Genomic DNA, 21121 nt, shown 5'->3' with positions numbered 1-21121 from the left:
TATATATATATATATATTACATGGCAATGAGAAAGAATGAAATCTTGCCATTCATAGCAACGTGGATGGACCTCAAGGGTGTCATGCTAAGCGAAATAAGTCAGGTGGAGAAGGACAGATACATATGTTTGCACTCATAGGTCTAACAGGAGAAACTTAACAGAGGACCATGGGGAGGGGAAGAGGGGACAAAAGAGAGAGGGAGGGAGGCAAATCATGAGAGACTCTTGAATACTGAAAACAAACTGAGGGCTGAAGGGGGAGGGGGAAAAGGGAAGGGGGGTGATGGTCATGGAGGAGGGCACTTGTGGGGAAGAGCACTGGGTGTTATATGGAAACCAACTTGACAATAAACTATAAATAAAAAATTAAAAAATGAATAAATGTTAAAATAAATACATAAATTTTTAAAAAGAATTATATCACTACGGAAGGCTTTTCAACCAAAAGGTATCTTTCAGAGTAGGCTTATATGACCATTTAATTTCTATATCAGTTTCCTATAGAGTGCAGCTAAACTTTATTTAATTTTTTACTTCACTGTAGTTCCTTGGAATTAATCTGAACTATCTTTTACACATACAACAGAAATCTGATTTTTTAAAAAGTTTATTTATGTATTTTGAGAGGTGAGGCAGGGCAGAGAGAGAGGGAGAGAGAAAGGGAATCCCAAATAGGCTCTGCGCTGTCATCACGGAGCCTGACGTGGGGCTCAAACTCACAAACCATGAGATCATTACCTAAGCCAAGAGCAAGAGTCAAATGCTCAACCAACTGAGCCACCCAGGAACCCTGAAAATTTTGATTTATTAATCATTTGATTTTGTTTATTTTTCTCCATACCAAAGCTTATCTATTATTATTTCACCTAAACTTGAGTTTTCTTTCGTGACCTTTTCCCCTCCCTCCGATCAAGGGTTAAGAAGATTTAAAAGTCAACTTTTCAATCAGAATAAAGTTTGCTGGGTGTGACTTTAGTGACCTCAATTTTATTTCTTGTTATTTCTGTCTGTTACATTCAAAATCAAGCAGAAGCAAGATGAATAGTTGCATTTATTTCATGGAGCTACAATCATTAATGGGGCAAATATATAAGATCTGGGATTACAATAGGGTTGGAATGAAAAGGTCAAAATATCTCGTGTTGCTCAGAGACATCTCACACTCCCTTCTGCTAACACTGAGTTCATCATCCCACCTAAAATTGTCTGAGGAATCTGGAAGAGCAGAATTAAAAAATAAAAGCAATTCATTAGCATCCTCCCAGACCCAGCCACCCTTCTTTATTTTTCAATATTCAGCTCAAATGCCACTTTTTCCTAGAAACATTTCTGGACAGTGCCTTCCCCCAGGTACTTTTAGTAATAATAACAACTATCAGTATAAATAATAGTCAGTGTTATTGGGAATTGTCTGGGTGCCAGGCATGTATGATATAATTTGATTCTCCCAAGTTTCTTATAAAGTAGGTAAGAGGTACTATTATTATTATTCCCATTCACAAGAAAGGATACTGAAATTTGAAGAAGCTTAGTGAGCTGCTCAGGATCACACAACCTACAACTGGAGAGTCAGGACCTAATTTCCAATCTGTTGAAACCAGGACCTTAGCTACGACAACATTTTGTGACACTGTATTCTTGCTGTACTTAATATACTATATTGTCACTGGTTTATCATTAATTTCTGCCCTACCAAACTCTCAATTCCTTGAGAACAATGCCTGTCATCCCTGAACCCCATGATGCCTGGTACAAGTCTTAACATATTATAGGTGCTTAACCTGGGCTGAATAAATGATTGGCCATGCTATAAATCCTGTTCAGAACCAAATGCAACAGGAGAGTTTGTGAGTTCACCCCTGAGTCACTGTCATTGCCAGACTCTCTCTGACCTTGAGCATGCCCAGGAGCTTGACTTTTCTCTTGACACCAAGTCTTTTCCTTCACGTATCCTAATTCAGTGAGCAAGAGTTGGCTTCTTTCCTGCTGCCCTTTCTTGCAGATCTGGGATCTTATTCTGCCCACTACTTCTGGTGCCTGACCCTCTTCAGTGTCAAGACTTTTCTAGCCTAATGTCTAACTCTCTGTCTTGATTTTCTGCCTAGATACTGGGACACCCTTTCCTTCCTGGTGCCTATGACCTTTTAGGCTATTAGGAATCCTGAAGCCAAATGGCCCACTCACGTGGCAGTCTAACTCACCTTACAAAACCCTAAGCAGAAGTAGAAGGAAGCTCATTCTTCAAACAGAAAGCCAACGGAAGACCCCTAATTGCACTACAACAACTATCTTCACCAAAAGTCAGAAACCTCTCCCTTCCAAGGCCATTACTGACCCTGCCGGGCCAGAATGGTCACGGGACCTGCGGAATGACACCAACCACCTCTTTTCCCAGTTCTCTTGGTGGAGGGGGGGCAGTACCTTGCAAATGAGTGACTTAACTTGTCCATTTCAGAATCCTTTCAAACAGAAAACCCTGTATCATAGAGGTTCCCAATCTTCCAGAAAGCAGATGAGTTGATTAGACACAACATCCAGTTAGTTCAAGCTTGGAGGAAGAGCTTCAAGAATGTTGCCCGGCTGAAACCTTCACAGGAAATGTCATCTAAGAATTCCCCTGTGATTTAGAGCAGATATTTTTGTGTGGTGATGGTGGTGAGGGGTATGGGTAGGATGGAGAAAAGAGAGAAGTAAGGCAGAATTCAGCCACTATCCCCTGAGTCCTTGGGCAGTTAACTCTTACAGACGTATTCTTGTGTGATTGTTATACCTTGCTGATACGTTGCTTTAGTTTATAGGCACCTGCAGATCTAATTAAGTTTCCAAATCTCACACCTACCCACCTATCTAGCAACTGTATTAGTTGCTAGTCAGTCACAGGACTGACATGACAAAGTGCTCTAAACTTAAAATCTTAAAATTTTAGGGGCACCTGGGTGGCTCAGGTGATTAAACAGCCAACTCTGGATTTTGGCTCAGGTCATGGTCTCACAGTTTGTGAAATCAAGCCCCACGGTGGGCTCTGTGCTGACAGGGCTGAGCCTGCTTGGGATTCGCCTTCTCCCTCTCTCTCTCTGCCCCTCCCATGTCCTCTCTCTCTCTCTCTCTCAAAATAAATAAACATTTTTTTTAATCTTAAAATTTTAAAACAAGTTAATGTCTCATAGTCTGGAAGCTTGAAGTCTGAAATGAGGGGCAGGCAGGGCTGTTTCCTTCTGAGGGAGGTCTGGGAGGGAGAATCTGCCCCGTGCCTCTTTCCTTGCTGCTGGCAGTTTGCTGGCAAACTTTGGCATTTCTTGGCTTGTACAAGTGACACCCTGATTTCTGTCTTCATCCCACATGGCATTCTCCCTGTGTGAGTGTCTGCAGTCTCTGTGTCCAAATTTCCCCCTTTTATAAAGACACTGGTCATCCTGGATTATGACCTACCCTAATGACCTCATTTTAACTGGATGACCTCTGTAAAAATGCTAATTCCAAATAAGATCACTTATTGTGGTGAGATACTGGGGGTTAAGACTTCAACATATTTTTCTGGGGGGAGGGCACAATTTAACCCATACCATTAACCTAGAGCTGGCAAGCACCATTTCTGAATTGTAATCACTCATTCATTCAGTATGTATTAAAAGAAATTTTTTATTTTATTTTTGAGAGAAAGAGAGAGAGACACACACAGAGCAGGAGTGCGGGAGGGCAGAGAGAGAGACACACACAAAATCCAAAGCAGGCTCCAGGCTCTGAGCTGTCAGCACAGAGCCCAATGTGGAGCTCGAACTCACAAACCACAAGATCATTCAGTACACATTTAGTAACTGCCTCCATTTTTTTAGGGGCTATTCTAGTTAATTGTGCTTCTTCACTACGTGAGACAATTATGTCTTCCCTCTTAGTGTTTAGATTCCAGCAGAAGGAGATAGACAATAAAAAAACAAATTACATGGTGTGTTAAAAGGTGGTAAGGACTATAGAAAAAAACTGGGGGAAAAGAACAGAATAAAGGGAAAAGGTGAGGTGGTTTTAACTTTTGGTGGGATGGACAGAGAAGGACTCATTGAGAATATGGCAACCATAAAAGATGGTGGGGGAGAGATAAGGGAGTTCGTTATGTGGATCTTGTAGGCAAGAGTGTTCTGGGCAGAGAGAATAGCCAGTGCAAAGGCCTAGGGCAGAGTGCACCTAACAGATTCCAGAAACAGTAAAGAGACCAATCTAGCTAGAAGAGGGTGAGCGTGAGCAAGGGGAAGAGTGGAAGAAGAGAAACAAGAAGGATGTGTGGGAGGTCAGATCACATAGGCAGTTGTAGGCCCCTGAGGGACGCCGGCTTGTACTCTACGGGAAATGGGATGCCATGGAAGGATTTTGAGCAGAGGGGAAATGTAATCTGTGTTTATTATGAAACGATCCCTCCTTCTGTGTTGGGAACAGACTGCTGTGTGTGGTCGGCGGTGACGGTCGCAGTGGGGCCAAGCCCATCTAGAAGTAGCAAGACCAATGAGAGGATTATTGCAGTAAGCCTGGTCAGAGATGAGGGTGGCTTGGATAAGGTTCGTAGCAGAAGTGATGAGAAATGGCTGAATTCCTTTTTTTTGAGTTTTATTTCCTTTGAGATTGAAGAATGAGGTGGGGGAGGGGCAGAGAGGAGGAGAGACAGAATCCCAAGCAGTCTCCACACCGTTTGTGCAGAGCCCACTGCAGGACTTGAATTCATGAACCGCGAGAGTGTGACCTGAGCCAAAACCAAAAGTCAGAAGCTTAACCACCTGAGCCACACAGGTGTTTTAGGACTGAATTCTATTTACATTTTGAAGATAGAATCAACAGTTTCCTTAGTGGATCAGTGGTGAAGGAGAAGAGTCAAAAATGACCCCCAGATTTTAAGGCCCTCTGTACCCAAGTCTAAGGCCCTCTGCTATCCTTTGTTCCCTCTTCTCATTGGCTAGGACATGGACTCAATGAGCAGCAGCTTGTACCATGTGGACGAGGAAAACATGTTTTTGTCATAAGCTAGAAGAAACTCGGCCCTTAGATGACCTCAGTTGAGGGAGCAGAGCGGCCCTACCTCTCCTGACTTCCTTTTTCTGCGTTACTAAGTGAGAAAATATTTGCCCTGCTATTCTTTTGGGCTTCTGTTAGAGCAGTAGGGCCTCTATCCTAACTTAGCTCCTCTAGACCTTGCCTTGAAGCACTGTGTGGAGACCGGGGGTGCCCTCCTCCCTTGAAAAGAGGCTGTAAGAAACCCTCAAGGAAGGAGCTACTCCTAACAATGGTCATGGCTCCTGGAAACTTACCGGAAGAGAGAAAGCAGGGATCTTCCTTTAGGGACAGCAGGAGGACGCAGAAGCTACTCTTGTAAGGGGGGTTCTCTCTTACCCACAGCAGCATTTCTATTCCTCTTTAGACGAGGAATGTACTTTCTGATTTGCCATGGCACCACCACTTCCAAATCACTCATTAATGATACCTTTGAAAATACCGTCAGCACTCAAATTTGTAATCTTTGCTTAACACTGTGCCAGGAAATAAAATCATTGCAAATTAAAACTGTACGCATATGAGACAGTACAAATTTTAGTGCATGTGCTGCCGAAGCGAGTTTGAGTCAGAGTACAAATAAAAAATGGATAACACAATCTCAAAATCATATCTGCAACCTCAAAGTAATTATTAGTCTGCAAAGAATAGCGCTTTGTGCATTTCTGTCAACTAAAATTAAGGGTCGGTAGAGATGATTTTTTAAACTTTTAAGAATTGGTATTCTGGAGGCGCCTGGGTGGCTCAATCAGTTAAGCCTCTGACTTTGGCTGAGGTCATGGTCTCGTGTTCATGGGTTGGAGCCCCTCATTGGGCTCTGTGCTGCCAGCTCTGAGCCTGGAGCCCCTCATTGGGCTCTGTGCTGCCAGCTCTGAGCCTGGAGCCTGTTTCAGATTCTGTCTCTCTCTCTCTCTCTGCTCCTCCCTCATTCATGCTCTGTCTCCCTCTGCCTCTCAAAAATAAATAAACATTTAAAAATTGTTTTTAAAAAGACTGGTATTCTGCTGTATCAATCATGTTGTGTTAGACTTATCTGTTTATCCTCAGTGGGATAAGAGAGAAAGAGCAAAAAGAGATGTAAAAAGAAAGCACGAAAAGATGTGTCCTCTGTCTAATCATGTGGCTACATACATACATACATAGACATAACACATGTTTTTTGAGAAATGATGGAAGGCTGGCAATCAGACTCAGTGGTGAAACTGGAAAAACATCTGGTCAATAGAAATCAGTCTTGCTGGGCAGTAACCAGAAATAGAGATGAATAGCAAGCTAATTAAGTCTTAAAACCCGGGCTTAAAGGAAACCCTGTCATTTATTGAATAGGCAGAGTCAACCCGTCCTGGCTGGCAGTGACTTTCCATTGAGACCTCTTATAGCGTTCTCAGTTTGGAAATGCTTGTAAGAGGACAATAACAATGTCAGGACGTCCAGACTTGCCTGAAAAGAGGAAATTGCTACTGTATTTGTCTTAAACCATATGTGCTGCTGAAAGGCAAATAAATAACTCTGCCTGAGATAAAGACTAACAGATATACGTGATCATAAAAGCGTTTGAGTAGCCACTTAACTAAGTGCCAGGCTGCGCTGTGGGTGTGCACATGCGCAAGTCCAGCAAGGCTGTTAGAAATGTGGGATAAATGCCTGGCGGGGAGCAAAGGCCAGAGGACTGCCCCTGAAGTCTGTGGTTTGGTTTCCAAACAATATGAAGAGGGATGTTGACTGCAGGTTGTTAGCTTCTGAGAGGACCCAAGTTCTCACATTCCTGGGTTACGTTTACCCAGGTACTCAAGTGGCAAATGTCTAGTGCTGGAGCAGAGGACTGTTTTTTTTTTTTAAGTTAAATATACAGGTCTCTGATCTATTCAGACTTAATAGATAGTAAAGCCTGAACTCTTTTCTGAATAAATAGGTTTCACTGCAAGAATCTTGGCAGAAAGTGTGGTGAAAAATAGTCTGTAAAGCCCAGATGATTTTGGGGAAAGACATCTGGTAGAAACGTGTATCATTGAACTTTTAAATGTGGCTTTAAACTTTTAAACTTTTAACCAAGGCTTGGCTATAGATGGAAACATTTTGATTATCTACCTTGACAAAACACAAGAATTCCTTCTGGCAGAACATTTGGTGAATGCAAGAGGGTTTAACTGGGTTCCACAGTGATGAGTTAGATGGGTTTTTATGGACCATTGCAAAAACGTACACCTGACAGAATCTTAAGAGAATTTAGTCTCTGAACTACTTTGAACGAAGAGAAGGATATGATGTTGTTGATCTTTGTCTCTGTGGATTGCCTGTGCGGAGTTCCCCAAAACTTGATAGAAAAGAACTCTAGGGCTGAATGTGTCTCCTTTGAAAACCTTGAGGGAACATGTGTTTTGCTGCTGAATGAATGACTGGAATGAGTAGAAAAAAGTCAATGGCCATGCGAGAGAAACTCTGGTGAAAACCACAGATTGGCGATCCAGCAAAACTTTGTTTTTCAAGGGCTGTCTTCTTCGGGAGGAGAGATTTTTTTGAAAAGCGAGTGTATATGTGTGTGTTGGCAGGCGGGTGGGGGAGAGAGCTGGGGAGTGATTTGGGAGCATTGCTCAGTATTTTCCACTAGCTCTCACATCTCTATACCACACCCCAGATTATACTCAAGATGTTTGACACCAGTAGAAAATTTTGCTGCCCTTTGGATGAACAATCTCTGCTTGGAAGATGTTGAAGTACTTCAAAGTTTTATGAAGATACCCGTTGAGTCACTTAAGGGAAGCCAGGGAAATTTAAATGGAAATTAAAGGCTGGGTGTGAGACTGATGGCTCCTGCTGGTGGGGGGGGCGGTAGAGCGGGGATTCACTTTGTTTCTCCCATCCCAAGCCTTGGAATAACCCATACCTTAATAGAGGAGCATCTTGACTTCTGTTCCTATGTCATTTATTACTTAATGTCAGACATTTAGATAAATAGCAATAGTCCTTGGCATACTAGGAGGATGGAAGTATTTTGGTTTGACTCAAAATAGACAACAAAAAAGGAGAGTGTCCTGGTAATGAAGACCTTTGAATGTCATGCTTAAGTACTTGGATTTAATTCCATTGCCAGTTGGGAACAAATAAAAATGTTTGTAGCAGGGAGTGACACCACCAAAGCTTTGTTTTTGTAAAGACCATCTGGCAGCAGTTTAGGAGACTGTTGCCACGCCTGAAGACAGAGATGGAAGGGCCTTAGGCATCAGAGTGAGGATGAAGCCGAGGGAGACATATTTGAGAGACATGCACTTAGGAAATTAATAGAACCTTTCAGGAAGCTTAGCTAAACCTTCACAATAACTTTTTATTCAGTTGGCATTAAAGTCAACCTCAGATAGAAAAGCTAACTAATTTTAGGCATACAAATGTTTAATTCACTTCTCAAGGCAGTGGGGTTGGGAGAAAGGTCTTCCTTGATGGGGAAAAAACACAAGTGAATCAAGTGGAAATGAAATGATACCTATTTTCATTCTTTTCGGATCAAGGTCTTTTCATAAAAGGCACTTGCTGGCTGGCCGCAAGCGTAACCCCGCCGTGCTGTGCTTGGCCAGTTGAAGAAGATGAAGTCTTTCAAAGACTTTCTTCTTTGAAAAGTCAATGCTTACTTACGTTTCAGTTGTTTAAATGCTCCACCCAGAAGTTAATATCCAGATTTTGTACAATCCGTATGGCTCTGTGGACTCCTGGGAGAAAACAGAGAATGATTAACTTTGGGTCGGGGAGAAACTTTTAGATTTAATTTTTTTGCAAGACTTTCAGCTAATTAATACACAGATATAAGTTAAATATCCAGCAATAGGGAAACCTGGGTCACTCAGTCGGTTGAGCATCCGACTTGATTTTGGCTTGGGTCAGGATCCCAGAGTCATGGGATTGAGCCCCACGTTGGGCTCTGTGCATAGTTAGTGTCTGCTTGAGATTCTCTCTCTCTGCCCCTGCCCTGCTTACACTTGCTCTCTCTCTCTCTCTCTCTCTCTCTCTCTCAAAGAAGTTAATAAATAAATAAATATCCAGCAATAAGGTGGTCTGTGGGCTCTGGAATCAGAATGCCTGTTGTCAGATCCCAGTCCCACCTCTTCCTGGCTGTGGAATCTTAGCCATATCACCTACTCCCTCAAAACCTCAGTTTCCTCAGTTGGAAAATGGGCATAGTAATACCACTAACTCATAGGGTTGCTGTGATGATCACATAAGGAAATCCTGAAAAAGTGGTTTGGCTCAGTACCTGGCACATTAAGCATGTGCAATATTTGTAGCTACTAATTATTAGCAGTTCAGGACTAAAGAGAGCACACAGTGGAGACAGACATGTTTGTGTTACTTCATGAGTAAGGTGAGAAGATTTTACATAGAGATTTAAAAACTTGGTTTAGGGGCAACTGGCTGGCTCTGTGAGAAGGGCATTTGACTCTTGGGGCACCTGAATAGCTCAGTTGGCTGAGCGTCCAACTTTGGCTCAGGTCATGATCTCCTGGTTTGCGGGTTTGAGCCCTGCATTGGGCTCTCGACTGTTAGCGCAGAGCTGACCTGGAATACTCTGTCTCCCCCCTCTCTCTGCCCCTTCTCTGCTTGCACTCTCTTTAAAAAATAAACAAACATTAAAAAAAAGAGCATTTGACTCTTGATCTTAGGGTAGTGAGTTTGAGCCCCATGTTGGGTGCAGAGATTACTTAAACAAAAAAACGTTTAAAAAATATAAATAAATAAATAAACACTTGTTTTGTCTTGTGGACTTCTTGTTTTTAAAAATATTGAATCTGTATGGAGTTCACACGTTGTTAGATGTCTGTCTTATGAAGGTGTTTAAGTTAGGGGCTCCCATTATTATCCCGAAATCTGGCTAAGAGTGGTGAAACACTAGAATACCATAGAGCATTATATTCCTCTTACTTCTCTCTTTTATGAAGGTACTTATTTACCTTTGAATAAAAATACAGTCTAAGTCTTTTATTTATTTTCTTTTTTTCTTAAATGTAAGCTCTATGTCCGACATGGGGCTCAAACTCACAACTCTGAGATCAAGAGTCTTGATCAAGACTTACCTGCTCTATCAACTGAGCCAGCCAGGTACCCCCACATAGACTAGGTCTTTATCTCACTTCCTTCCAAATTTTGTTCAGAGTCCGGAATAATTACCATCATCAATAATGTAATGTTTCAAAGCCACAGTCATAGCAAAGAGAATTCCTCAAATCAGTATTTCCTTGAAAAGGGATTTTTTTCAAGCAATTTTTTAGCAGAAAGAATATGGGTACTGAATTTGAAAAGCTTGATGACACATGACTTGTGTAACCTTATTTTTGTAGAGCATATGACTAGACCCCTACTGGAGATCTGAGGTTTCTGTTTATGCTTTGGATATTTTCATTCATATAAATGATCCTCACTGAAGCTTTCATCCTTTTTAATGGCTCCTAGAGGCGTTATGTGTCCTGAAGAATGGATTTTAGAAACAGGAGTCACAACAGACCACCCAACAGATCACATAACTTTTCACAAATAGATACCACCCGTGGTTTATATTAAGAAAAGTTTGGGGGGCGCCTGGGTGGCTCAGTTGGTTAGGCCTCCGACTTTGGCTCAGGTCAGATCTCACGTTCGTGGGTTCAAGCCCCGCATCAGGCTCTGTGCTGACAACTAGCTCAGAGCCTGGAGCCTGCTTCTGGTTCTCTGTCTCCTTCTCTCTCTGACCCTCCCCTTCTCATGCTCTGTCTCTCTCTGTATCAAAAATAAATAAAACATTTAAAAAAATTTAAAAAAAAAGAAAAGTTTGGGGCACACAATGGAAGTCTGTGCAGCTACCATGCCTGTTTTCTATTCTATTTCATCATTACTTGGCACTAAAGATGTTTTGCTTCTCAATCACATATTATCAATGACACTTACAGAATAAGGGGAATACTTGGTTTAGGGTGGAAACTGAATGGGCAGCCATTGGATTCTTATTTTAATTTATATCAGCTTATTTCCTTTGTTAAAGAGACAGAAGGCTATTCTCCTGCAGAAGGAACGAAAATCAAGGGACTTATAGAATAGACTGACGTTGCAGCCACTTTACAAAACAATACTGTTTACAATTCAGAGAAGTAGAAAGTGAACTTGGTCTAAGAGGTGGAAGGGAAACTGGTTTTGATTGCAACAGTAATGTTTTTTCAACACAACAGCAAAAATGTGTGGGGTGGAGGCAAGAGCAACAGTTCTAAAACTTCCTCCCATTCATGGAAAATTATGCCTTGCAATATACATATATTTTTTTATGCTTGGCAATATCTTTGCCTTTCCCTCCACCGCTGGGAGGATGTAGGAGGGAGTGTGGGATAAAATGTAGTCATAGAAGATAAAATAAAGCACAAATCCAAAGTGTTTCCAGTCCATCATTACCAAACAGTTGGGTGCCAGAATCATTATTTTGATGGTTTAGAGCTATTCATCATGAACATATTTTTATGGTAATAACAGCAAAGCTGGCAATCTCAGCTCTCCACTTTGTCATGGTCAATCTGTATTAGGAGTAGTGTGTTGAGATCAGCGAAACAGATTTCGAGAAGACTCCTGGAGAGTGAAAGCAGCGTGAAAGGAAGGACCTGGGAGACCGAGGGCACTTGAAGTTACATCTTTACTGGAATGGTTGAAGGAAACCAGTGTGAAGGGAAAACTGAAGGAGTCCGGTCGCTGTTTTCAGATACTTGATGATGAAGAAAAAGTAAGACATTTATGCTCTGTGTTTCTCATGTTCGAGCTAGGACCAAAAAATGTTGGCATGACAGCCAGGAAAATCTTGGCTTAGTATAAGCGAGAATTTATAACTGTTCAAAACAGAGAATGTTAAAAACGTACCAACCAACAGTGGAGCAACAGGAACATCGCATTGGGTGGGTGCTAAGGGGGGCTCGGCGCGGCCAGCATGGCTGCCGGCTGTGGAATGCTCCAGAAGGCACTGATGCACACACAAAGAAGGGATCTTTAATACCATTCTTTAAGGCCAAGAATCTATGACAATTATTTTTGAGATTAGTTTTGAGCCTTTGTTCTCTGTCTTCTGATTAGGAAACTGGAGATGAGGAAAATTACAGAACATGGAATAATCATTCAGCTGGCATGATTAGAATTCTTATCCAAATTTGTGAATCTCCATGTCTTTAATCTTTAGGCTCCCCAGGCACATGAACCCTTTCTCAGGCAATACATATTCTGAGAATCTTTTTCTAGAGCTGTACCTGTAGCTAAATGAAGAGAGAGAAAAAAAGAAGGAAACAAAAAATGAAGGACTCTTCTCTGCAAACGAGGATTACTAGCGAAGAGCTGAGAACAATGTAAAAAAGCTGGTTGGGTTCTTTCTTAGTCTCTTCCTCACCACTCACCACCTGCCCCCCCACCTCTGGGCCCAGTACACCATCCTGTGTGCACAGGTTGTAACTCTGAGCCTGACACAACTGCATATTAGTCCCGGGTCACAGTCCCTCATTTACCCAGAATCTATTCTGTTCCTGGGGGTGGTCCTAACTGTGCGGTGAAAGTCGCTGCAAAATGGAAAGGCGAAGAACCAAGCTGTCTGACCAGGAACCTAAACTGATTCCCACGTCACACCCATGGCAGCTGGATTCCTGAGGACATTCAGGCAAGGGCGTATTCTTGCTGCTTCTCCACAGCAGGTGAAGTCCCGCTTGGTGAACTGACCACTATGAACCCGGAGGACTGAATCTGCCAAGGGCTTCTCCTCACCTCCTGGATCCTTGGAATTTCTTTGTGCTTCCTAAGGGCAAGGGTACTTTCAAATGGTGGGTACCCAGGTCCTAGCATAGCATTTCAGGCACAGGACATGGATGAGAGAGAAGAAAATCAAAAGAGGAGAAGAAAACTTTTAACCCAGTTTCTAGGTCCAGTCGAAGTCCTCCTACCAAACCCTACTGTGAGGCTCCATTCTGTTGGGAGCCAAAGGGACCCAGGATCATTATGGAAGCAGTGCTCCCTAGGAGTTAGCGTGACCCGCTGTCACATCTTGAGTTCTCCCCCTCCCCACCCACTCCCCCCTCCTTCAGTCTGTTTCCTTTTTTTTTTTAGCTTTTAAAAATGTTTATTTATTTATTGAGACAGACAGACAGAGCCATGAGCAGGGGAGGGGCAGAGAGAGAGGGAGACACAGGATCTGAAGCAGGCTCCAGCTCTGAGCTGTCAGCACAGAGCTGTGAGATCATGACCTGAACAGAATTCCGACACTCAACCGGCTGAGCCACCCAGGCGCCCTGCAGTCTGTTTCTTATTAAAACAAATGAGAGCCATTTTACCTCAAAACACTACTGTGAATCGCTTGTGATCTATCACTGAACATCTGGACCTCTCACTCTACACACTCAGGGATTTCTTTGCCACCTATAATTACAATAATATTTTACAATTATCCCAGTTCCGGGAATATTTTCTTATCGTTTGTCCCCCTTTGTCCACCCAGAAGTTCAGATTGCATGGCATAGGGCCAAGGTTAGGGTGAGGCAAGTCAGGCAGGCTCAGACAAGTAGAGGGCCAGATCCTGACTTCCTTAAAATTTTGGTGTTTTTTCCAGCACAGTTTTTGCCCTTATTTTGATTACTGCACTTTTTAGTACTTATTAAAATTTTGCATCAGTTGACTCATCCTGGTGCCAACCCTGCCATTTAGGTCCACAGGTACTAAGTAGCCTGGTGTGTTGAAAGAGCACTGGAACTAAGGAGAGACGGTTCCAAGTCTTAATTCTGGGTGTCACCAGATGCAGGACTTTGGAGGAGTCACCTTCCCATCTGGGACCCCAGGCATCTCATCTGGGAATTACAGGTGACATTTAATTTTGTTTAAAAATTTTTTAAGTTTATTCATTCAATTTTGAGAGAAAGAGAGTGCTCAAGGGGCAGAGAGGGAGAGAGAAAGAATCTCAAGCAGGCTCTGCTCTGGCAGCGCAGAACCTGACACAGGGCTCGAACCCATAAATGGTGGGATCATGACCTGCACTGAAACCAAGAGTCAGACGCTCAACTGACTGAGCCATGCAGGTGCCCTGGTGACATTTTATTTTAAACTTTTATGAGAAGCTAAAAGATGGCAGGACAGTGCATTCTAGGTCTTTTACTGCTCCAACTGGCACCAAATCTCGTGCTTTGCACAGAGTGGGCATTCAAAAAGTGTCTTGTAATAAACGCTTTTTTTGCACATTGAAACAAAATTATAGACCAAGGTCCAAAATGAAAAGCCCACACAAATAAAAAACATTATGCAAATAAAAATCAAATCTCCCCAAACAAGAATATGTCCCTCCCTCATTCTTCCCAGAAAAAAAAAGAATTTGAAATCATTGTTCTTTGATTTATTTAATTATGGCAAATTCTTATTGGTTTTTTTTCCGGGAAATATTCTATTCAAATATTTCAGGTTTTTAGTGAAGCAGACTTGTGTAATCATCCAGCCCTCGGGGATTTCTTTCCATCTAACGATACTAGTACCACCCTAATGAGTCAGATTTCATAAAATGTAACATCTGTGAAAAAAGGTTATAAACATGCAACCATACCCATAACAGCTAGAGGGCTGCAGGAGAAATAGACTCGCTTCCTAACTAGTTCTTCCTACTAAGTTTGCGTAGCTGGAAGGTAAGGAGAGAAAGCATTTGCATTTTCTTCTTTTCTTTCCTTGACTAATAAAGAAAGAAAAAAGAAAAGGAGAGGGATAAAAAAAAAAAAGGAAGGAAAGAGGGAAGAAAGAAGGAAGGAGAGAAGGAAGGATTAGATCCCAGTTCAGTGATGAAACTAATAACTGTATTTTAAGAGCTTTCCTTTGTTCTTGGCTCATTTTATTTTATTTTATTTTTTTATGTCTTTTATTTATTTTTGAGAGACAGAGAGAGAGACAGCACGAGCAGGGGAGGGTCAGAGAGAGAGGGAGACACAGAATCTAAAGCAGGCTCCAGGCTCTGAGCTAGCTGTCAGCACAGAGCCTGACACGGGGCTCGAACCCAAGAACTGTGAGATCATGACCTGAGCCGAAGCCGGTCGCTTAACTGACTGAGCCACCTAGGCGCCCCTTGGCTCATTTTATAATAGGCATCTTTTCTGTTTACTTACTCTCCATAGTGGTAGAAATCAGAGGAAAGAACCACTTCTGAGGCCTTTTAACTACATTATTTTGTAAAGCGGTCCTGGGCCCAGTAACTACACAGTAAAAGAATTTGCATTTACTTAATATCTTTCTTTCATATTTGATAGGACTCTCATTGTCCAAGAAACAGAGGTGTGGTACCTGAGAAAAAGAAATGGGATCTTGTGAAGGTCATTAAATATGGTGGTTCATGAGAAAGAATGGACGCACGCATATATCCATGGTTCCTGTTGCTCAGTACTTTGGATAACTCAAAGGCCAAGGGCTTCACCAGGTACTCAAATCAGCATCTATCCAAGTAATATAATGTATCTTCATTGAAATATAACACAAGCAGTTAATTTCCTGGCAAGGAACTTGGAAGGAACCCAGTAACAAACCACTTGATACAATTTTCAAAAAATTAAATTCTACTTCTATTTATTACTTATTTTTTAATATATATTTTTAAATTTTTCAAATTTATTTTTGAGAGAGAGAGACAGAGTGCGAGCAGGGGAGGGGCAGAGAGAGAGAGGGAGACACAGAATCTAAAGCAGATTCTAGGATCTTCGTTGTTAGCAGAGCCCGATGTGGGGCTTGAACTCACAAACCGCGAGATCATGACCTGACTCCAAGTTGGATGATTAACCGACTAAGCTACCCAGGTGCCACTAAATTCTACTTTTATTATTTTTTAAATTTTTTAAATGTTTTATTTATTTTTTGATACAGAGAGAGACAGAGCATGAGAGGGGGAGGGGCAGAGAGAGAGAAGGAGACACAGACATGGAAGCAGCTCCAGGCTCTGAGCTAGCTGTCAGCATAGAGCCTGACGCGGGCCTTGAACCCACGAACGTGAGATCTGACCTGAGCCGAAGTCGGAGGCTTAACCGACGGAGCCACCCAGGCACCCCTAAATTCTACTTTTAGAACAGGTTCCCGTATCTCTTCTGTTCATCACAGATTTTCTCCAACAAGGCAAAGTTGGACAAACCATTTAAAGCCTAATGACCAACTATCAATTATTAAAAGCAGAAAAGACATGGCAATTCTAAATTCAGCTTTTTTAAAAAAGAATTTAATCCAAGTTAGTTACCATATAGTGTAATTTTGGTTTCAGGAGTAGAATTTACTGATTCATCAGTGCTCGTCCTAACAATCGCCCTCCTTTATGCCTGTCACCCATTTAGCCCATCCCCCACCCTTCTCCCCTCCAGCAACTGTCAGATTGTTCTCTGTATCTAAGTCTCTTCTGGTTTGCCTCCTCTCTGTTTTTACCTTATTTTTCTTCCTTTCCCCTATGTTCATCTGTTTTGTTTCTTAAATTCCATATATGAGTGAAATCACATGGTATTTGTCTTTCTCTGACTGCTAAGTTCATCTTTAAAACCACCGTGCAGAGACATTGACAGTAACCATAGATAGCTTGTGTTGGAGACACTTTAGTTCTGTTTGCATTAAGATAATAAAGTTTTGAAGGTTCTGAAAAGAGATATTCAGAATGGCCTTTGTATCAGTTCTAAAAAACTGAATTCCACCATACTGACCTGGAAAACGGGACTGCAAGGCAGTGTCCGGAATGTTCATTAGAAATTAATTATCTGTCTTCGGGGCACCTGGGTGGCTCAGTCGGTTAAGCATCTGACGTCAGCTCAGGTCACGATCTCATGGCTTGTGGGTTTGAGCCCTGCATCAGGTTCTGTGCTGAGAGCTAGCCCAGAATCTGGAGCCTGTCTTCAGATTCTGTACCTCCCTCTCGCTCTCTGACCCGCCCCTCGCTCTCTCTCTGTCTCAAAATAAGTAAATCAAAGACTTAAAAAAAAAAAAAGAAACTATCTGTCTTCTGTCACTCCAGAATTCACTTGTTAAGCAACACCCGCGTTGAACTTTATGCCAGTTACTATACAAAGCAAATCATCCTCTCTGACTGGTTTTCCTGGCTGGTAATGCACTTAGGTAAGCAGTTAGAGGCCCTGCATTTTTTCCCTAGGATAGATTTGTTAAGCCTAAATCAAGGCGATATAGAAGATGGACTAAGGGTTTCTTAGTGCCTTTTTTAAAATATATAGTTTTTTAAAGTTTATTTTTATTTTATTTGAGAGATAGAGGGGTGCCTGGGTGGCTCAGTTGGTTAAGTGTTCGGCTTCTGCTCAGGTCATGATCCCACAGTTCGTGGTTTCAAGCCCCGCGTCGGGCTCTGTGCTGACAGCCAGCTCAGAGCCTGGAGCCTGCTTCGGATTCTGTGTCTCCCTCTCTCTCTGACCCTCCCTTGCTCGCGCTGTCTCTCTGTCTCTCAAAAATAAATAAAAGACATAAAAAAAAAGAGAGAGAGATAGAGAGCAAGCGGGGGAGGGACAGAGAGAGGGAGACAGAAATCCAAGCAGGCTTCGCGCCGTCGGCATAGAGCCCCATACAGGGCTTCAACTCACCGTGAAATCATGACCTGAGCCAAAGTCAAGAGTCAGACACTTAACCAACTGAGCCACTCTGGTCCCCTTTTCAGTCCCTTTTTATCATCCAGGAGAAGGGAGTGGCCTGCCTGAGCAGGGTCCCAATCAACCGCCTCCACTTGCACAGTGTGTGCCCCTCGCCAAAGGCACTGAGTTAGTGTCCTGTGGCAACAGGTTCTGACATTTAGACGTGCTCAAGTTCTGCACCAACACAAGACCTCTCGAACATGAGCTCAGTGTGAATCAAGAAAGGAATATGACTGCTTAAAAAAAAAAAGAAAATAGAAAAAAAAATAGGTGAATTTGACCTTGACCTGTTTTAATACAATTGACGGAGTGCTTGTCTAATTCTGCTTGAACTGGTCAGGATGCCCCGGGATGGTTTTATTCTTTTCAGAGAATTACAGTTTAAGAGGAACAATTGTAAACTGGAGCATGTCCAGAAATGAGAGAACAGGACGGAGGGAAAGTTTAAAACTATATCATGTAAGGAAAACTGAACAAATTGCTGGAAGCTATTTATTCTGGAAAAGAAAAAACAGGATAACCTTTTTAAAATTCAGTTTATTAGTAATCTCTGCACCTAACATGGGGCTCAAACTCAGGAACCCAAGATCAAGAGTTGCATGCTCTTCTGACTGAGCCAGCCCAGCGCCCCAGGGTAGGGTCACTTTTTCAAGTGGTTCAAGGTCAGGTATGCAGATAAGGGAACTTTCATCTGGCCAGAGAGCAAAATTAGGGCCCTGAGAGAAAAAGATATTTGAGCTCAACAGAAGGCAAAACTTTCTAAAGATTATAGTGGTTAAACATAGGCATTTATTCATTTAAAAATATTTATCAAAAAATGTATTTATTTGATATTTATTTTGATTTATTTGGGGGAGGCAGAGAGAGTCCAAATAGGTTCCATGCTGTCAGTGCAGAATTGAAAGCAGGGCTCGATCTCACCAACTGTGAGATCATGACCTGAGCCGAAGTCAAGAGTTGGATGCTTAATGGACTAAGCCACCCAGGCACCATTTTTCAAAAAATATTTTCAAAAATATTTATTGAGCATCTGCTATGTGTTCTGGGCCCTGAAGAAATAATAGTGACCAGAGGTGAACAGAACCCACAGAGCTTTCATACTAGTGCAGAACTATGTCAGACGATGGCACATTTCTCATTCTTGGAGAAGTGTAATGAGGCAACCACAAATTGAGGGATTTGTTAGGAGGAAACCAGGAATTAAGTGTGACTGGGCTTGATGACGTCCAAAGCATTGCGAACCCTGAATCTGTGTGGGTTACTCTAATGTCATACTAGATACAGTTTGATGGCTCTCCTGGCCATCGGTCGGGATGTACAGTTCTGCTTCTGTGGCCCAGCCGTCACTCCCCAGTCAGTGCAGATGTGCTGTGCTGCCTTTGCCAAGCGCTCTTGGAGGGCTGCGGTTGCATGAGGATCAAAGGAGAGGACAGCGTAATACTTCTTTCCCGTGTCATGTACTGTGAAGGGAAACCATTTTCTTATTTCGCATTTTGACCCCCCAGAGATGTAGCTGCCATTTCTTTCTTTTCATCTTTTTCAACTTGCCGCTATTAATTGGGGAAATGAGAGTTTTCCCTTTACAAACCAATTTCTATTCTTTAATGTCCTTGAAAGAAGGTGAAGTAGGGGCACCTGGGTGGCTCAGTCAGTTAAGCGTAGGACTCTTGATTTCAGCTCGGGTCATGGTCTCACAGTTCATGGGGATAGAGCCTTGTGTCAGAGACTGTGCTGGCAGTGTGGAGCTTTCTTAGGATTCTCTCTTGCTCTCTGCTCCTCTCCTACTCTCTCTTTCTCTCTCTCAAAATAAATGAATGAACAGAAAGAAATAAAAAGAAAAAAAGAAAGGAAAAAGAAAGGAAGAAAGGAAGAAAGAAAGAAAGAAAGAAAGGAAGGAAGGAAAAGGACAGTGAAGTTAATATCTCACAGTTCATGGGTTTGTGGGTTCGAGCCCCACATCGGGCTCTGCTGACAACGAAGATCCTAGAATCTGCTTTAGATTCTGTGTCTCCCCTCTCTGTCTCTGCCCCTTCCCTGCTCACATTCTATCTCTCTTTCAAAAATAAAAGAACATTGGGGCACCTGGGTGGCTCAGTTGGTTAAGTGTTCGACTTCAACTCAGGTGATGATCTTACGGTTCATGGGTTCAAGCCCCACATGGGGTTCCTTGCTGACAGCTCAGAGCCTGAAGCCTGCTTCAAATTCTATGTCTCCTCTTTCTCTGCCCCTCTCCCACTCGGACTCTGTCTCAAAAACAAATAAACTAGAAATAAAATATTTAAATTAAAAAATAAATAAACATTAAAAAATGTTTTAAACCCCACCAGACTAAATATTTTAAAAAATCATCCTTTTATTATCTGTTTATTTATTTATTTAAAGCTTATTTATTTATTTGGAGAGAGAGTGTACACATGCAAGAGGGAGAGGGGGCAGGAAGAGAGACAGAGACAGAGAGACAGAGAAAGAATGTGGGGCTCAAACTCAGGAACCATGAGATCATGACCTGGGCTGAAATAAAGAGTTGGACACTTAACTGACTCAACCACCCACGTGTCCCCCAAATCATCTTTTTCAATGTATGGCCAAGCTGGCAAAAAAGTAAGGAACATTCTTAGTGGCCTGAACTGAGATGGGGGCGGGGGGTGGGGGGTGGAATCAGGAATCCGAGACCTCAAAGAGGTAGGCTGTCCCGTGGCGAATGCAACCTTTCCTTTGTGGTTATCACCATGCAAAGCTCAGAAGGTATAAGGTAGGACCTGGAAACTTCCTTAAATGCCTGGAACCAGTAAGTTTCCCAGTGTTGGTGAGGAGCTCTGTCTGCATTTTCAACTCTGCCTTGGCCTCTATTTTCTGCTTGCAGAACCTTCAGGGTCATCCAGAGGTAAAATCTTAGGGTCTTTCTCTGGCCACGCACCGAACCCGGACATGAGCACAGCCTATACTCGGATGTGACCTTCTGGATTCTCAGGCATACAATCAGAGCTTTTTCAAGCCTCTCTGTATGTCTCATTCCTGAGTCGTTCTTTTAAAGCTTTTGGTGTTAGTCTAATGCTTTCCCCCCTGCTGGTATCCATTACTCAGGCAGCTGCAAAGCTAAGTAACTGCCTATTATTATTTTTGACAAATGCTTATGGGGAAAAAGCTTTTCACAGTAGGTGAGATGACTTAAGTCAAATATAGATAGTTTTGCAAGTGAGTTTTTCCAAAGAGCCACCAGACAGGTCGTAGAACAATTCTCAGGGAATGCAGCTTTGAAGGATTTCGCAACTGCTTTCTGTTCTTTTCCACTACCTGGCTGCTTGCTGGTCTTCCCTGAGAATGAATGCAGGCTGCTCGTTTTATTGCCAAGCAAGATGAGACCAGAAGTTAAAAATGCCACACGGCTCACTCACTTCTTTTCCTGAGATTGAGCAGTTCTGAGTTTTGTTGTTTTTGTTTTTATTTTTATTTTTTAAATTGATTTTATTCATTTTTGAGAGACAG

The 21121-nt window shown here is 42.3% G+C and overlaps 1 protein-coding gene across 2 annotated transcripts in view; it reads right to left on the bottom strand.

Annotated features, from left to right (window-relative positions):
* GPR1 (G protein-coupled receptor 1) overlaps window positions 1–21121 on the bottom strand; it is a 63870-nt gene that overhangs the window by 2699 nt on the left and 40050 nt on the right. For both annotated transcript variants that reach the window (XM_029932944.1, XM_029932943.1), the window contains exon 2: window positions 8664–8737. The gene's annotated coding sequence lies outside the window, so the exon portion shown is untranslated. The remainder of the gene's footprint in view (window positions 1–8663; window positions 8738–21121) is intronic.

Source organism: Suricata suricatta, chromosome 3 (assembly GCF_006229205.1).
Source record: "Suricata suricatta isolate VVHF042 chromosome 3, meerkat_22Aug2017_6uvM2_HiC, whole genome shotgun sequence".
Classification (NCBI taxonomy): Eukaryota; Metazoa; Chordata; class Mammalia; order Carnivora; family Herpestidae; genus Suricata; species Suricata suricatta.
This window is presented reverse-complemented; position numbering and strand designations above follow the sequence as displayed.